General features: G+C 35.0%; 1 protein-coding gene across 5 annotated transcripts in view; it reads right to left on the bottom strand.

Moving 5' to 3' along the window:
• The window catches only part of LOC137240994 (dnaJ protein homolog 1), a 123,365-nt gene extending 107,964 nt beyond the window's left edge, over window positions 1-15,401 (bottom strand). For 2 of the 5 annotated variants that reach the window (XM_067768099.1, XM_067768097.1), the window contains exons 1-2: window positions 15,192-15,364; window positions 14,684-14,919 (exon numbers count right to left, since the gene is read on the bottom strand). The gene's annotated coding sequence lies outside the window, so the exon portion shown is untranslated. Of the gene's footprint in view, window positions 1-14,683; window positions 14,920-15,127 lie in introns of all 5 variants that reach the window. The other 3 variants (XM_067768100.1, XM_067768098.1, XM_067768102.1) reach the window with 3 other exon arrangements.
• Between the last annotated feature and the right edge of the window lie 1,048 nt (window positions 15,402-16,449).

Here is a 16,449-nt window from a genome sequence, read left to right as displayed (position 1 = left end):
TTATATAATACAGATTGTTTAACGTGGACTAATTAAAGAGGTATGTATAGTGTTCAAGTAATTTAATCAGTGCGCGAAATAAAACTAATATTAAAAGGATAAAATGTCTCTACTATCTCAGGAAGATCCTATACACTTTCTTGATCCGCCCAGTACTTGAGTATTGCTCGTGTGTCTGGTGTCCTGGACACAAAAACATATAACGCGGATTGAGTCTGTGCAGAAACAATTTTTAATATTTGCACTATGCGGTCTTAATTGGGATTCTAGCATTAATCTTCCACCTTACAGAAGTAGGCTTCTTCTCAGCAATCTGCCTACTCTTGAAAATCGTAGAATTCTACTTGGGGTGTTGTTCATCCATAAGTTGGTCATCGGTGAAATTGACTCTTCTGAATTTCTAGCTCGGCTTAATTTCGCTGTTCCCGCTAGGACGTCGAGACACTACGTACCTTTTCTTTTACCGCTATGTCGTCCAAACTTCGCAACAAGTAACCCTCTGCGGATTTGGTGTGCGCACTACAATGACCTGTATAAATGTATAAGTACCGAATGTTCGCTTCCTGTATTAAATTGACTGATACTTTCTAATTTGACCTGATATTTTATAGTTTGATATTCTCTCTGAATCAATTTGAATTGTTAAATGCATAAGTTTACTTTTTTGAATTTTAATCTTATAATTTATAAGTTTAATACTTTTTGTACAAATTTTATACTTTGTCAGTGGACCGTTTTCCTTTTGTGAAGACTTTAAATAAATAAATAAATAAACAACAAGGAAGGCTAAGTTCGGGTGTAACCGAACATTACATACTCAGCTGAGAGCTATGGAGACAAAATAAGGGAAAATCACCATGTAGGAAAATGAACCTAGGGTAACCCTGGAATGTGTTTTTATGACATGTGTATCAAATGGAAGGTATTAAAGAGAGGATTTTAAGAGGGAGTGGGCCATAGTTCTATAGGTGGACGCCTTTTCGAGATATCGCCATAAAGGTGGACCAGGGGTGACTCTAGAATTTGTTTGTACGATATGGGTGTCAAATTAAAGGTGTTAATAAGAATTTTAAAAGGGAGTTGTGGTAGTTGCATATGTGAAGGCGTTTTCGAGATATCGACCAAAATGTGGACCAGGGTGACCCAAAACATCAACTGTCGGGTGCCGCTAATTTATTTATATACATATGTAATACCACGAACAGTATTCCTGCCAAGATTCCAAGGGCTTTTGATTTCGCCCTGCAGAACTTTTTCATTTTCTTCTACTGAATATGGTAGGCGTCGCACCAATTTTACAAAGTTTTTTTCTAAAGTTATATTTTGCGTCAATAAAACAATTCAATTGCCATGTTTCATCCCTTTTTTCGTATTTGGTATAAAATTATGAAATTTTTTTTTTTTTCATTTTTCGTAATTTTCGATATCGAAAAAGTGGGCGTGGTCATAGCAGGATTTCGGCCATTTTTTATACCAATACAAAGTGAGTTCAGATAAGTACGTGAAGTGAGTTTAGTAAAGATATAGCGATTTTTGCTCAAGTTATCGTGTTAACGACCGAGCGGAAGGATGGACATGGCTTAATCAAATTTTTTTTCGATACTGATGATTTTGATATATGGAAGTCTATATATATCCCGATTCCTTTATACCTGTACAACCAACCGTTATCCAATCAAAGTTAATATACCCTATTAGCTCTGCTCAACTGAGTATAAAAAAAAAGGCGTGATCAGTCTATTTGCATTTTGAGCGGACCGTTCTTTATATTCGTAAGTTAATACCATAGTTGGGCACATATTATATTCTCACATGTTACCATTCAATTTTTTAGTGTTTTTTCAATGCAGCTTTTATCTTAAAATTTGGCACTGAGTCTACTTGGAAGTTACTCAATCCCCATAAACATTTTTAAAGTGGGCGATTTTTTGAAGAAGCTTTTCATTAGATTTTGGTAGCTATATATTGTTAGCGTTAAGAGTTATAATAAATAACTTTGATTAGAGGTATTGAACTGCTCAATGCACTAAACATAGTTGGAAGTTACTCTTGGAAGTTACTCAATCCCCATAAACATTTTTAAAGTGGGCGATTTTTTGAAGAAGCTTTTCATTAGATTTTGGTAGCTATATATTGTTAGCGTTAAGAGTTATAATAAATAACTTTGATTAGAGGTATTGAACTGCTCAATGCACTAAACATTTAAAGTACTGTGCCTGACTATGGTTAAGATGCATCAAAAAAAAAAATTTTGATAAAGTTCCATATTGCAGGATATAAACGTTAAAATATATACAATAATATATAAAACAATACAATATAATGAATAATAAGACAATACAAAATTTAGTGTGTTTAGAAAAAAAAGAGCTTTATCAAGAGCAGATTTAAATTTGAAAATCAAAAGAGTGAAGTTAGGAGATTTTGAAGAGGAAACATGTTCAGATAGACCTCTGGAAATAGAAGACTCCTCAGTGGTGTCACTTCAAAATTTTGAAAATGCAAGCTCAGAAAAAACTGACTTAAAAATTCAACAAGTTATATTGTACGCAATGCGTAACAATATTCCTCAAAGCCAGTTTGACGACTTGTTATGGTTTTCTTAGGTTTTGATGGTTTGCCCATAACTGCTCGGTTATTATTACAGACAAAAACTCATTTTAACAAAATTAAAATAAGCAAAATTGAATCTGGCGAGCTTGCATATCTAGGCATACAAAATTCTCAGTCGTTTGATTTTTTATCATCCTCGCAAGAAGTTTCACTTGACATTGGAATAGATGGTCTCAATATTTTTAAAAGCTCAAAAAAAGTTCTTTGGCCGATTTTAGGAGCAATTGTTGGAACTCCAAATATTAATCCTTTTTTAATAGGTTGTTTTAGTGGAGAAGAAAAACTGAGGAACATTGAAGAGTATTTGTGAGGATTTTGCAAAGAAGTTTCATCTCTTTTGGAAACTGGGATTGAAGTCGGTTCATCCAAATCTCTGAAAAAAATTTAGCATTCGGTTATTTACATGCGATTCACCAAAAACTATCCAATAGAGTCAACATAGAAAATCAACAACAACTAGAATTAGTGGAAATACATAACATGCCCAGGCCCAGTATACATCAATTACTTGCCAAGATGGTGGAAAACCAGAAAGGTTTTCAACTTTGCACTACGAAAAGATTGGAAGGAATAGAAGAAACTTTGCACAAAAATGTAATAATTTAATTTGCGTGACCACCGTACGTAAACGTAATATACCCGCTGGGACAAATTTCAATTTTATTTTCAGTTCATAGATAAGAACGAATTTGATGACCAGACTAAAATGCTGCGAGAAAATCTGGTTATAAATCGGCAGTTGCTTAAGGTTACAAAGCGGCTGTGTGGGGAGATGGAGTTATATATTTTGTCGACGAATTAGACAAAATGGAAACGGAAGCCTGGTTTCGAGAATGCAATGGTATTGAAATTTTTAAAAAATTTATAAGATTTTAATTAATAATTCCAAATCGCTTACATTCATACTAAAGCAAAAAGGAGCGTCTTCATCGCTGGACGACGTTTTTAGGTAATTAATAAAAGATAATTTAGTTCGTAAATACAATTGGGATGGTCGCTGTACAAAGTTGGCGTTAAACAGCCTTAAGCTTTTTAATGAGGTTTTTTCAGTAAATTTAACATTATTTAGAAGGAATTTACACACATGAGATTTTACAAGTTTTCAATAAGATGGCTAGACTTAAATTTCTTTCCGAATTAAAACTTTTTGGCTTTTAGTCAATAGAGTTGTATGAACGAAAGGTTACTATCTAATAACTTTAACTTTTTTTATAGATGCATTTTCATCTTTGGGTCGCAAAACGTTTGACAAATTAATGCGGAAGTCGATCGATCTGGCGCATAACCGATTTAAGCACGTTAAGTCAATAATAAATAATAGTAATAAATAAAATAAACTTTATTCGTTTAAGCCACTTACATATGTATATAAGTTTCACTTGCATGTTTGAACGTATGTAACTCACCTTTTATACCACGTGCTAACTTTAAATTTTAAATTTAGAGTTTAAATTTAGAATTTAACTTTTTTAAATTTAGTTTTAATTCTAATTATTGTTAAATAAAGAATGAATTATTAATAAATTTTGATAGAAAATTTGCTTTATTTAATTTAGAATATGGAATTATTAACTAGTAAGTAACTAGACATGAAAACATCGGTAAATTGGGCTATAATTTTGGAAATATTTACCAAGAACTTACAAAGAAACTATTGGAAGATTACCGGATAACTGACTCTTTGTTTTTTTTTTATTATTAATTGCTTTGGATACGTTTTGACTAAGAGACTTATTTTTTGTGGAATGTGTTTGTGATCTTTTGCGTTTTCTTAATTTTTATGAAAATTTCACGATTTTTAGGTTAAGGCACCAATAACGGATGCCAATCATAATATGGTTAGGTAAAAATATGGTTAGGACTATGGCGTTATGACTATGTCAACTTTGCAAGGCCCTTTAGAATTGATAGGTCAGTCAAATTAGACCAAAAAATAAGAGAATTAATGCAAAAATTTACAACTTTTTGAATCGTAATATCTCAGAAATATTAGCTCGTAGGAAAGAAAAGGATGATCTACCATTTATATTTCCATAATAAAACATACCGTTTTGTTGAAAATCGCGAAAAACTCAATTTTGTGACCTTGAATCAAATTTTTTCCACACACTGAAATGGTGAAGAGTTTCAAAATTGTATTTGTAATTGACTTTTTGCACTACGAATGTCTTTATTGACCGGACTATGAAATTTGTTGCCTATTTAGCTAAGTATCCAGTTCTAAAGAAAATGCTCAAGATTTTCAATTTTGCTGCTATCTCTTCTGTGTGAGGACATATATTTCTTGAAAAAACTGTATTTTAAGTTCAAAAAGTTTCAGTGTACAATTTTTAAACGGTTTTATTTAGGTTGAGTTGACTGGCACGAATTTTGTAATTGAAATTTAAGTAACTTGCCGATAAGCATGGAGTATAGTTCAGTACCCGATGACAATGCAATAATAAGAAAAAAATCCCCGCTAGGTGGCGCAAGGATTGAGATCTTCACAAAAATCGTATTTGTGGTCCGATTTGGCTCATATTTGGAACAAATATTACATACAGTCCGGTAGAAGTGACATAAAAATATTTTGGAGTTGGAGGAGGGACAAGCATACGTGGCGCAGAGTCGAGTAAAGTCTTTCAAAGGATTATGTATTGAGGACTTAGATTGTAACAAATTGTCAGGAAAGTGTCCTTGTAATAATGAGTCACTAAATGAACTAAATAGAATGAGAAATAATAGGCAATTAAATAAAGACTAAAAACTTGAAAATAAAATAATTAAAAAAAAAATTTTAGTTAAACGGTTTTATTGAAAACAATACTTACATGAAGTAATAATAATACTAAAAGCTAGAAAATAATTAGGCAGGTCCTAGGTACTAGTCATCACATTCCTCATCAATATAGGGCGTTGATCCGACAATTAAATAAAAGCGTTGGACGCGTCAAATTTCTATTGATAGTCATATGTATATAAGACCAACTGAACCTTTAGTTATGCTACGTCTCCTACCTAATTATTTTCTAGCTTTTAGTATTATTATTACTTCATGTAAGTATTGTTGTCAATAAAACCGTTTAACTTAAAAATTTTTTATTGGTGATTCCGGTAAATTTTCTTAAATTTATTGGAGTTAAGTAGGCTATTTGACCTATTTTGGTTTTCAGTGCAAATAAAACAATTTTACTTCACTGTCGCAGCTCGACGTTTCGCTAGTCACCCTAGCATCTTCAGGAGCGAGATCTATATTCAACAACAAAATCATTATACATATTTTGGATTACATTTTAAATTTTAACAATTAAACATTGAGTTACATATGACAAAAACAAAAACTAAAAAACTTACATTATTTGTTTATATTATTAACTAAAAAAGATACACTTTGGAAAGCTTACGAATATTACAACAAAGGGAAAACACAGTCAATAAAAAGGAAGACACAGCTCTGCATACCTACTATGCCGATAACCACTTTAGTATGACAATGATACCCAATGCGCGCGGTACTAATAATTAGTTAATTTTTTAGTTAATAATATAAACAAATAATGTAAGTTTTTTAGTTTTTGTTTTTGCCATATGTAACTCAATGTTTAATTGTTAAAATTTAAAATGTAATGCAAAATATGTATAATGATTTTGTTGTTGAATATAGATCTCGCTCCTGAAGATGCTAGGGTGACTGGCGAAACGTCGAGCTGCGACAGTGAAGTAAAATTGTTTTATTTGCGCTGAAAACCAAAATAGGTCAAATAGCCTACTTAAAAATTTTGTTTTATTACTATTTTTTTTTTTTAATAACATTAATTACTACGACTATTTGAATCTGATTAATCACCGAAATAAATAACTAAACATTTTTATAATCTATCAATTACATATAACATTTACAAACTTTTTGCTTTTTTTTTTGATATAAAGTCAATCAGTTAAATAAATGTACCGTTAAATCGATACTTGATTATTTATTTAATCAGAGAATAATCAACATTAATTAATGAAATGAATACGCTGAAATGAAAATTTTAAAGTTTTTTTTTTGGCACAGTAATTACTCCGACTGACTAAAATTTAATATATCTGATTATTCAGGGAAATTACTAATACACCTACGAATATTGCACCCTATCATGAACTTTTGGCTTTTCTTTCAAGCTGTATACTGTACTTAAAGTTAGATAAAAAAAATAAGTGGGGTATTCGATTTATTAGTGAGTCAAAACTTGGATTAATCAGTCCTGCCACTACTCTATCTAAGTATTTCAGTTAATCTTGAAAAAAGGTCACTCTTTACTTTTGATTAATCAAATAAAGTTCATTGCCTCCTTAATTGATTACACGTTACAATAAAATCGCATATATTTTTATGCCCAGCGTGTACTTGTACACGATTGTAATATAACGTTTATTGAATAACGGTAGTGCGTAATGTCTTAAAGGAATCGAGATAGACATAGAGAAAATAGATATCAAAACAAGTAATTAAGGCTAAGTTCGGGTGTAACCGAACATTACATACTCAGCTGAGAGCTTTGGAGACAAATTAAGGGAAAATCACCTTGTAGGAAAATGAGCCTATGGTAACCCTGGAATGTGTATTTATGACATGGGTATCAAATGGAAGGTATTAAAGAGTATTTTAAAACGGAGTGAGCCATAGTTCTATAGGTGGACGCCATTTCGGGATATCGCCATAAAGGTGGACCAGGGGTGATTCTATAATGTGTTTGTACGATATGCGTATCAAATGAAAGGTGTTAATGAGGGCTTTAAAAGGGAGCGGCCCTCAGTTGTATATGTGAAGGCGTTTTCAAGATATCGACCAAAATGTGGACCAGGGTGACCCAGAACATCATCTGTCGGGTACAGCTAATTTATTTATATATGTAATACCACGAACAGTATTCCTGCCATGATTCCAAGGGCTTTTGATTTCGCCTTGCAGAACTTTTTCATTTTCTTCTACTTAATATGGTTCCCATTTTACAAAGCTTTTTCTAAAGTTATATTTTGAATCAAAAAAACAATCCAATCGCAATGTTTGGTTCCTTTTTTCGTATTTGGTATGGAATTATAGCATTTTTTTCATTTTTTGAAATTTTCGATATCGAAAAAGTGGGCGTGGTCATAGTCGGATTTCGCCCATTTTTATTACCAAGGTAAAGTAAGTTCAGAAAAATATGTGAACTAAGTTTAGTAAAGATATATCGATTTTTGCTCAAGTTATTGTGTTAAGGGCCGAGCGGAAGGATAGACGGTCGACTGTGTATAAAAACTAGGCGTGGCTTCAACCGATTTCGCCCATTTTCACAGAAAACAGTTGTCGTCATATTACCTATCATATTACCAAGGATTGGTAAATTTTTGTTCGACTTATGGCCTTAAAAGTATTCTAGAAAAATTAAATGAAGAAGGGCGGAGCCACGGCCATTTTGAAATTTTCTTTTATTTTGTATTGTGTTGCGCCATATCATTACTGGAGTTGAATATTGACATAATTTTCTTATACACTGTAAAAATATTTTTTATTAAAATTTTTTTTTAATCATCCAATTTTGAAAATATAGCAATAGGAGTAACGTTCCTGCCAAATTTCATCATGATATCTTCAACGACTGCCAAATTACAGCTTGCAAAACTTTTAAATTACCTTCTTTTAAAAGTGGGCGATGCCACGCCAGTTGTCCAAAATTTTACAAATTTTCTGTTTTGCGTCATAAGATCAACCCACCAACCAAGTTTCATCGCTTTATCCGTTTTTCGAAATTTTCGATATCGAAAAAGTAGGCGTGGTTATAGTCCGATTTCGTTCATTTTAAATAGCGATCTGAGATGAGTACCCAGGAACCTACATACCAAATTTCATCAAGATACCTCAAAATTTACTCAAGTTATCGTGTTAACGGACAGACGGACGGACGGATGGACGGCTGTGAGCTCTGCTCAGCTGAGTATAATTATCAGCATCAAAAAAATTTTTTGCATTCAATCATGTCCGTTCGTCCGTCCGTGAACAGGATAACTTGAGTAAAAATTTAGATATCTTCGCGAAATTTGGTATGCTGGCTTATGTGGACACGGAATAGATTGGTATTGAAAGTCGAAACGTCAACCACGCCAACTTTTTCGATATCGAAAATGGAAAAAAAATCGATAATTCTTTACCAAAGACGAATAAACTAACTAAAATTTATACGTAAGTTTATTTTATTACCATAAACATAATTTTTTTAAAATTTTCGAATATGGGTATTACCATAAACATAATTTTTTTTAAATTTTTGAATATGGGTGTGGCACTGCTCACGTTTAGAATACGAAATTTTGAATGTTTTTCAAACCGTAAATCAAAAGCCGTTGAGGATATTGCCACATTATGAAACTTAACGCAATCCACTTTTAAAAAAACTCGATATCGAAATTTCAAAAAATGGAAAAAAAAATGCGATTATGCATTACCAAAAACGTGACATGATGACATTTGATATGCAGGTTGAATTTATGAAAAAAATTTAAATTTTATGAAATTTTATAAAATGGCCGTATTGGAAGATGAAAATTCAAACGTTTTTAAGCCGTAAATCAAAAGCCGTTGAATATATCATAATGAAGTTTGTTACTGAGATTTTTCTTGCTGTTATATATACACTATGTGAAAATAAACGGAATCGATTTGCTTCCACGCCCATTTAAATAAAAATCGATAGGAAGAGAAGCTCGGCCTTAGATCTCTTCGGAGGTTATCGCGCCTTACATTTATTTATTTATTTTTTATTTGTTCACAAGCTTCATACGGCTAATCTCTTATTTTATAAATTATTAATACATATGTACATTTTTCCTTGCTAACCCTAATGCATATTTTAACACGAAAAGAAAAGTTATTCCAAATGCGAAAAATCAAAATATAAATGAGAGACCAAAATCACACAACGCGCGCAAAACTGCAACAATAACAACAATACCACCAAAGAAGCAACAAAAGTAAAAATAAATTTAAAAAAATACAAAAATAAAAACATTTAAAGAAACCAAAACTAAGCAAAGTGCTAAAAATAAAATTTATTTAAAGAAATGAAACCATGAAATTTTTCGTAAAACCAAAAAATGAGTGGAAAACTTTCGCAAATAAATCGAAAAGGATTGACGAGGAAACATTTTTTTTATGGAAATGTGGATAATAATATAATATTATAATTATATAAAATTTTTTCTCGAAATTTTTGGGCCTCATTCTGTATTACGAACAAAAGCTCAGACGAACGATACGTCTCTCGGCGATTTCGTCCAGCTTTCTTATTCTCTATCCTTTCCGTTCGATCTTTACCTTATTTACGTTATGTCACCGAAACAGCCGAACAAATTTGTCATGCCCCAGCGGATTAGGGGGCTTAGAATATACCCACCATAGGTATGCCTGTCATAAGAGGCGACTAAAACACCAAATTGATTCCAGGGGTTGTGTAGCGCAACCATTCTCAATAGGTTGCCAGTGCAATATATAGCTTCTCCAACGCAATTGTCATACTCACCTACCCGTGGCGAATCCTGTTTCATTAAGAGCCGAGGCTCTGGCGACCCCGAACTCCTGATTGATCTAGGGGGTGGGAGGGCGGTATGGCCTAGGTTTCATTTGGTCATAATAAATCGTTCCCGAGATGGCCGGATTAGTACCTTTATGGTGCTTGCTCTCGGAACGTAGCGGATCTGCATCAGGCAAATGACCATCAACATCGGTAACACTCCCCAGGGCCTTCGGGGAGTGTCCTTATCACTTCAACAACAACAACAAATTTGTCAATCAAAGTTTTTTGTCAAAGTTTTTTATTTTCATTGCCAAACTTTAAAATCTTGGAAGGCCGCGCTGCCTATTTGACATACATACATATTTGAAATATTAAAATAAAGATATATACACAATACGAGAGTGCCTCAAAGAAAATATGAAATACGATGGGTTCGTCAATCACAATTCCTAGGCTAGCCTCGGAACTCCATATGAATATCCTGTAGCATAAGAGTTATGGCATGGCATTCACCGCTTCTGAGCTGGACGCCTAAGCTCTCTAATCTATATACCACCATCTTTTATGTGAGTATGTTTTCTAGCCATTTTTTTTATCCAACCTTGACATGAGTTGTTACGATCCAAGTATTGCCTTCTTATTGCAACTACCGCCTTTAATGTCCAAACACATTCGACTTTTACGTGGTTTTTGGCACTTACTCTTCGTTAACAGCTGACTTTGAACATTCCCGCTATGTTCTCAATCCAAAAACAATGTAACGGAAACACCAAAGTATTTTTATTTTGCTCGATTTTATTCTATTTTTAGTCAATCGGGTTCAATTTACAAATATATTTTCTTTTTTAAGCTAAAACATTTGTTATTTATTTTTGAATGAAATTAAAATTTTAATTTTCTTTTAGTGTTAATTGTAGCAGGAAAACTTTCAACCTACGTTCTTTCAAAGTGACGCCAGCATCAAAGACGGTGCAATTTCCGAATGTGATCTGGCCTTTATTCCATGCATATAAATATATAAACGAACATACATATTTTAAACAATTTTATCAATCTCGCTTTAATTTGGTATATTCTATGGTTGGTAAAATTTTCGATTAAGAACGTTCGTTTATCAATAGAGAATGAGGCCCTTAATTTCTCTATTGCTGTTCTGTCAATGTTTTTACAGCATAACAATAGCAAAACACAATAGCAAGTTTTAACACATTATCTCTCCTTTTTTAAGTAACCCGTGCGCATCTTGCGCAACCAATCTAAACGTCTCTTATCAAATATCAACAGATATCAGATGTTCTATCAATCAATTAAAACTTACAGCTTGCGCTGCCATCTGGCGTATGAGAGCAGCTGCCCGTAATGCAGTGCAAATATTCACAATAGTGCCATAGTACAAATAGATTTCTTTGTGTGCTCACAATCGTTTATTTTTAACAAATTATTTTAATAAAATATAGCTAAACAAAAGCTCTACGACCAAAATTGCCCAAAGCTCACTAATAGCCTGAATCTCCATCTTTACAACCAAAACTTTATAGATTTGGATGTCAAATAAGAGCGAAAAAGGGGCCCGTACATAAAAACAGCAATTAGAAATAATATATATCATGATATTGAAATGCCGGCATTGTTACCAAACATCTCTCTCAATGTTGAATTTATAGTGTTAAGGTTCTTCTCAAATCCTTAAAATCGATTTACAAGAATATATAGCTATTTTAACTTGCTGAGGTAAATTTTTGGAGATAGTACCCAGACTACAGGCGTGGCCAAACTTGATGTCGGGCCAGGCAATTTATACCATATGTTCCATAATAGACGGGATAATGCACCTTCTTAGGAGGAGCTAATGGACGCGTACTTTTTCATGAAGAAGTCTCGCAGACTATATAGGAGAGTTCCTGTTGTTGTTGTTGTGGCAGTACTTCTTCCCATCCAATAGGTGTGACCGATCACAAATTGTCATCAATATCCTCTAACGGGAGTCCAAGGAAAATTGCTGTTTCAATAGGGGTGGACCATAATGAGAGGGGTGTTAAAGGCGTTGGTTCCACATTACAATTGATGAGATAGTTGGTGTCATGTGGAGACACATTGCAAGCAGGGCATACATATGTCGGACATGATTCTGGATAGGTAAGAGTTTAACCTGTTAGTATTCAGATCGAAGTTGAGCCAGAGTGACTTGCGTTTCCCTAGGGAGTGTGCATTCCTCTTCTGCAAGTTTAGGGTATTGTTCTTTGAGTACAGGATTCACCGGGCAATTCCTGACATAGAGGTCCGACGCCTGTTTGTGGAGTTCACTGAGAACCTGCTTGTGTTTTTTGCCTTCCTACGGATACTGCCAGCAGGAGATTTGGAGATTTTATTACGGCTCTGGATTTTCGGCTGCATGTTCACCAAAATGTAGATCCTGATCGAACGTCACACCCAAGATTTTGGGGTGTAAGACAGTGGTAGCGTATTGCCATTGACGTGGATGTTCAAAATGGTTGATATTTGGGACGTCCATGTTGTAAGTATGGTCGCCGATGATTTAGTCGGTGATAATGTCAGGTTTCGCGGGGTGTCGTTCCTGTCGTAGAAGTTGTTCCACGGTCTTCACAAAAACCCCACAAATTGGCCTTGCAGGCCCTACCTGTATCATGTTGATTCAGAACTACATCTGCAAGGCAAGCAAGAAAAGTGCTTCTAACCGGAGTCACCCCACGGCAGTTATTTGGCAAACACTATTCTCAGTGAAAACTCATCTGCCTTGCAGATGCCGTTTGGAGTCGGTTTAGAGGATGTAGGTCCCACCAATTGTAGGCATGGTAACAAATTCCAACAACCAAAACCGACCTTACAACCGACTGCCTAGCGGGTTAGGGGGTCAGAATATACCCGCGGTAGGTATGCCTGTCGTAAAAGGCGACTAAAATACCAGATTCAAGGGGCTGTGTAGTGCAACCCTTCAGGTTGCCAGCGCAATATATTGCTTCTCCAAACCCAATTGTCAATCTCACCTATCCGCGGCGAATCCTGTTTCACTAACAGACGAGGCTCTGGCGACCCCAAGCTCCCCATGGAACTTGGGGGTGGGGAGGGAGGGGATGGCCTGAAGGTTTAATGTGGCCACATAAATCGTTCCCGAGATCGTCGGCCTAGCACCTTAATAGTGCTGTGGTACCGGAGCGTACCGGATCTGTATCCGGCAAAGGACCGTCACATCGATAACACTCCCCAAAGCCTTCGGGGAGCAACCTTATCGCTACAACAACAACAACCTTACGACCGACAAAATTTGCCACCTTCTTATCTATACACGGAGGTGTTCTTTGAACTTTTTTTTATTGTCCATCAAAGTTTGAAAAAGGGACTAAAAATAGACTTTTTGTAAAACGGGTAGACCCGTAAACTTTTAGCAAAATAAATTATCTTTCATTACAATACAAGAAAGCAGCAACCGGTCCCTTAATTTATAGACAAAGCCATTTTAAATACACCGAAAAAAACAAAAACTACAAATTTTTCCCAGTGTTGAAAATTTGTCAACTTTGAACGCTCTACCTTTCAAACTATAATTTCCTGTGACACCATGATGACGAAGCCACAAGGGAAAGCCTTCTGAGAATACTACTGTGGCCATCCTGCCTTCAGTTACAGTTAGACTCACGAAGTCTTACTGCCGAACAAGTTGCAGTTTCGCCTACATATATGAAGGTGCAGAGGTAGTTGGTTTAGGAGCACATTAGTGCGTCTGTTGTCCTCGGAGGGCTGCCCGGCTGTACTGTTTGCCCATGGCCGGCCACCACGCTATAGCTCAATATGTACATATGTGGTTATGGGTCTGACGACGGCCGTATATAGCCACATCACGAGTTTGGGTTTTAGTGGCATGGGGTATAATATTTTTTATTGCTAAAGGTCCCCTTTTGGTTTTTTAATAGCACATAAATCTGAAATTATTTCCACCGCATAACTATTTATATATAATAGGGTTCGAATTTTATGGACGAAAGTTAACCGATATCGCGCCATCGATTTTTCGATAGGATTTGGGCTGAGGAAAAAAAAGTTCCACTACGCATACCCAAAAAAATAATTTTCGAGCCTGTGTAATTTCATTTTTTTTTTTTACTTTTTCGGCTTTGATATTTGAGGTTTCTTCATGACCTACTAAAAAATTTTCATATGTATAAAAAAATATTTTTTATTCAAAAGACTGTTATCGACAACGTTTTTAGCGGACATTTTTGGGTCGGACAGGGTATACGTGAAAATTTTACAATCAAATGAAAATTTGTTTAGTAGGTCATGAAAAAAACCTTAAAAATCAAAATCGAAAAAAGTCAAAGAAAATGAAATTTCGCAGGCTCGAAAATAATTTTTTTGGGTATGCGTAATGGAACTTTTTTTCCTGAGCCCAAATCCTATCGAAACATCGATGGCGCGATATCGGTTAATAAATCGACCCAGTCTAATATATAACCAAAGTACATACATACATATATGTAGTTTTATTATGTTTGATTCTTTTTTTTTCTTCCATTTGATTCGAACTTGTTTTTTCATACCTTATTTGTATATTTTTTCCGTAGCGTGTTGAATACCGGTAAATAATTTTCTGCACAATGAGTTACGCTGCTATTGTTGTTGGTGCAAATTTTTTAATTTTTTTTTTTTCTTTACTCGTTTTATGAATCAGTGTGAACGCGTAATTTACCAGATGTTATTTACTACTTAGCGACACTTTTCGATTTATTTTAATCACAATTTTTTTAAATATTATTTAAGGACTGTAGCTGCACTCCTATTAGAAAAATTACAAAATTAAAATTAAAAAAAAAAAGAATTCAAACTTTAAATAAAAAAAATCTGCTTCATAAAATTATAAAGTAATCTGGTGTACTAGCACGATCGCCGCATTGAATATGCGATTTGCAGCATTCAAAACCTAATTTTTTGGTCATTTTAAACAAATACTTTTTTAAAAATTTAATATATTCTACTGCTATTACATGTGCATATGTATTTATGTACATATGTACATAAGTATGTTTCCACTGTATATTTTTCACATACACTTTTCACATGGATATCGATCGTTTCGTCTGCTTTTGGCGTTTCACACATCAAAATCACTCCATTTACGTTATATGGACTCGCTTTTACTATCCAACAAAGTCAATGCACAACTAAAATTTACCGACAAGCTGACCAACCAACCCAACAACCGAAACACACAAAGTTTGAACAGATACTATTTGTAAACTTTTTGAGATTGCTTTTGCCTTTAGCTTTTGTTGTGAGAGTGTGGTGCGCCGATCGTTAGCGATCAGTGGGCTTTCAACAGTGCGTTCATGGGCGTATACCAAGGGGAGACAGCTAGCTGGGGCAATGCCATCCAAAAGTTTAATTTTATTATAATACATGCGTGGAATGAATCCACACTTCCGATCGGATGCAGTTATGATCAATGTGAATAACCTCATTATGATGTAAAGGGACTACACGTTGTTGTTGTTGTTCTAGCAGTGCTTCGCCCCATCCAATAGGTGCGACCGATCACACGTTGTCATCAATATCCTCTAACGGGAGTCCAAGGAAACTTGCTGTTTCAATAGGGGTGGACCATAATGAGAGGGGTGTTAGAGGCGTTGGTTCCACAATACAGTTGAAGGGATAGTTGGTGTCATGTAGCGACACGTTACAAGCAGGACATATGTTTAGTATGTCGGGGTTGTGTCTGGATAGGTAAAAGTTTAACCTGTTACAGTATCCAGGTCGAAGTTGTGCTAGAGTGACTCGCGTTTCCCTAGGGAGTGTGCCTTCCTCTTCTGCAAGTTTAGGGTATTATTATTTAAGTACAGGATTCACCGGGCAATTCCTGGCATAGAGGTCCGACGCCCGTTTGTGGAGTTCACTGAGGACCTGCTTGTGTTTTTGGCTTCATACGGCTGTGTTCTCAGGTGCCGTATTTCCGCATAATGCTTCCGGAGATGACTCCTTAAACCCCTGGACAGTGTTGGCTCATCAATCAGATGTCTGTTGGGATGCTCAGGCTTCTGGGTATTCAACAGGAACGGTTTGGTTAGCTTTTCATTTCTCCCCCTAATGGGGAGTATTCTCACCTCATTATGTAGATGGTGTTCTGGGGACATAAGAAGAAAACCCGTGGCGGTTCTGAGGGCAGTATTTTGGCAGGCCTATAGCTTCTTCCAGTGAGTGGTCTTTTGGCTTGGCGACCATATCGGGGACGCGTAGCATGCAATCGGCTGGCCAATTGCTTTGTAAGTGGTAATGAGCGTTTCTTTATCTTTTCCCCAATTACTGCCAGCAA

Source organism: Eurosta solidaginis, chromosome 2 (assembly GCF_040869045.1).
Source record: "Eurosta solidaginis isolate ZX-2024a chromosome 2, ASM4086904v1, whole genome shotgun sequence".
NCBI classification, from domain to species: Eukaryota; Metazoa; Arthropoda; class Insecta; order Diptera; family Tephritidae; genus Eurosta; species Eurosta solidaginis.
This window is presented reverse-complemented; position numbering and strand designations above follow the sequence as displayed.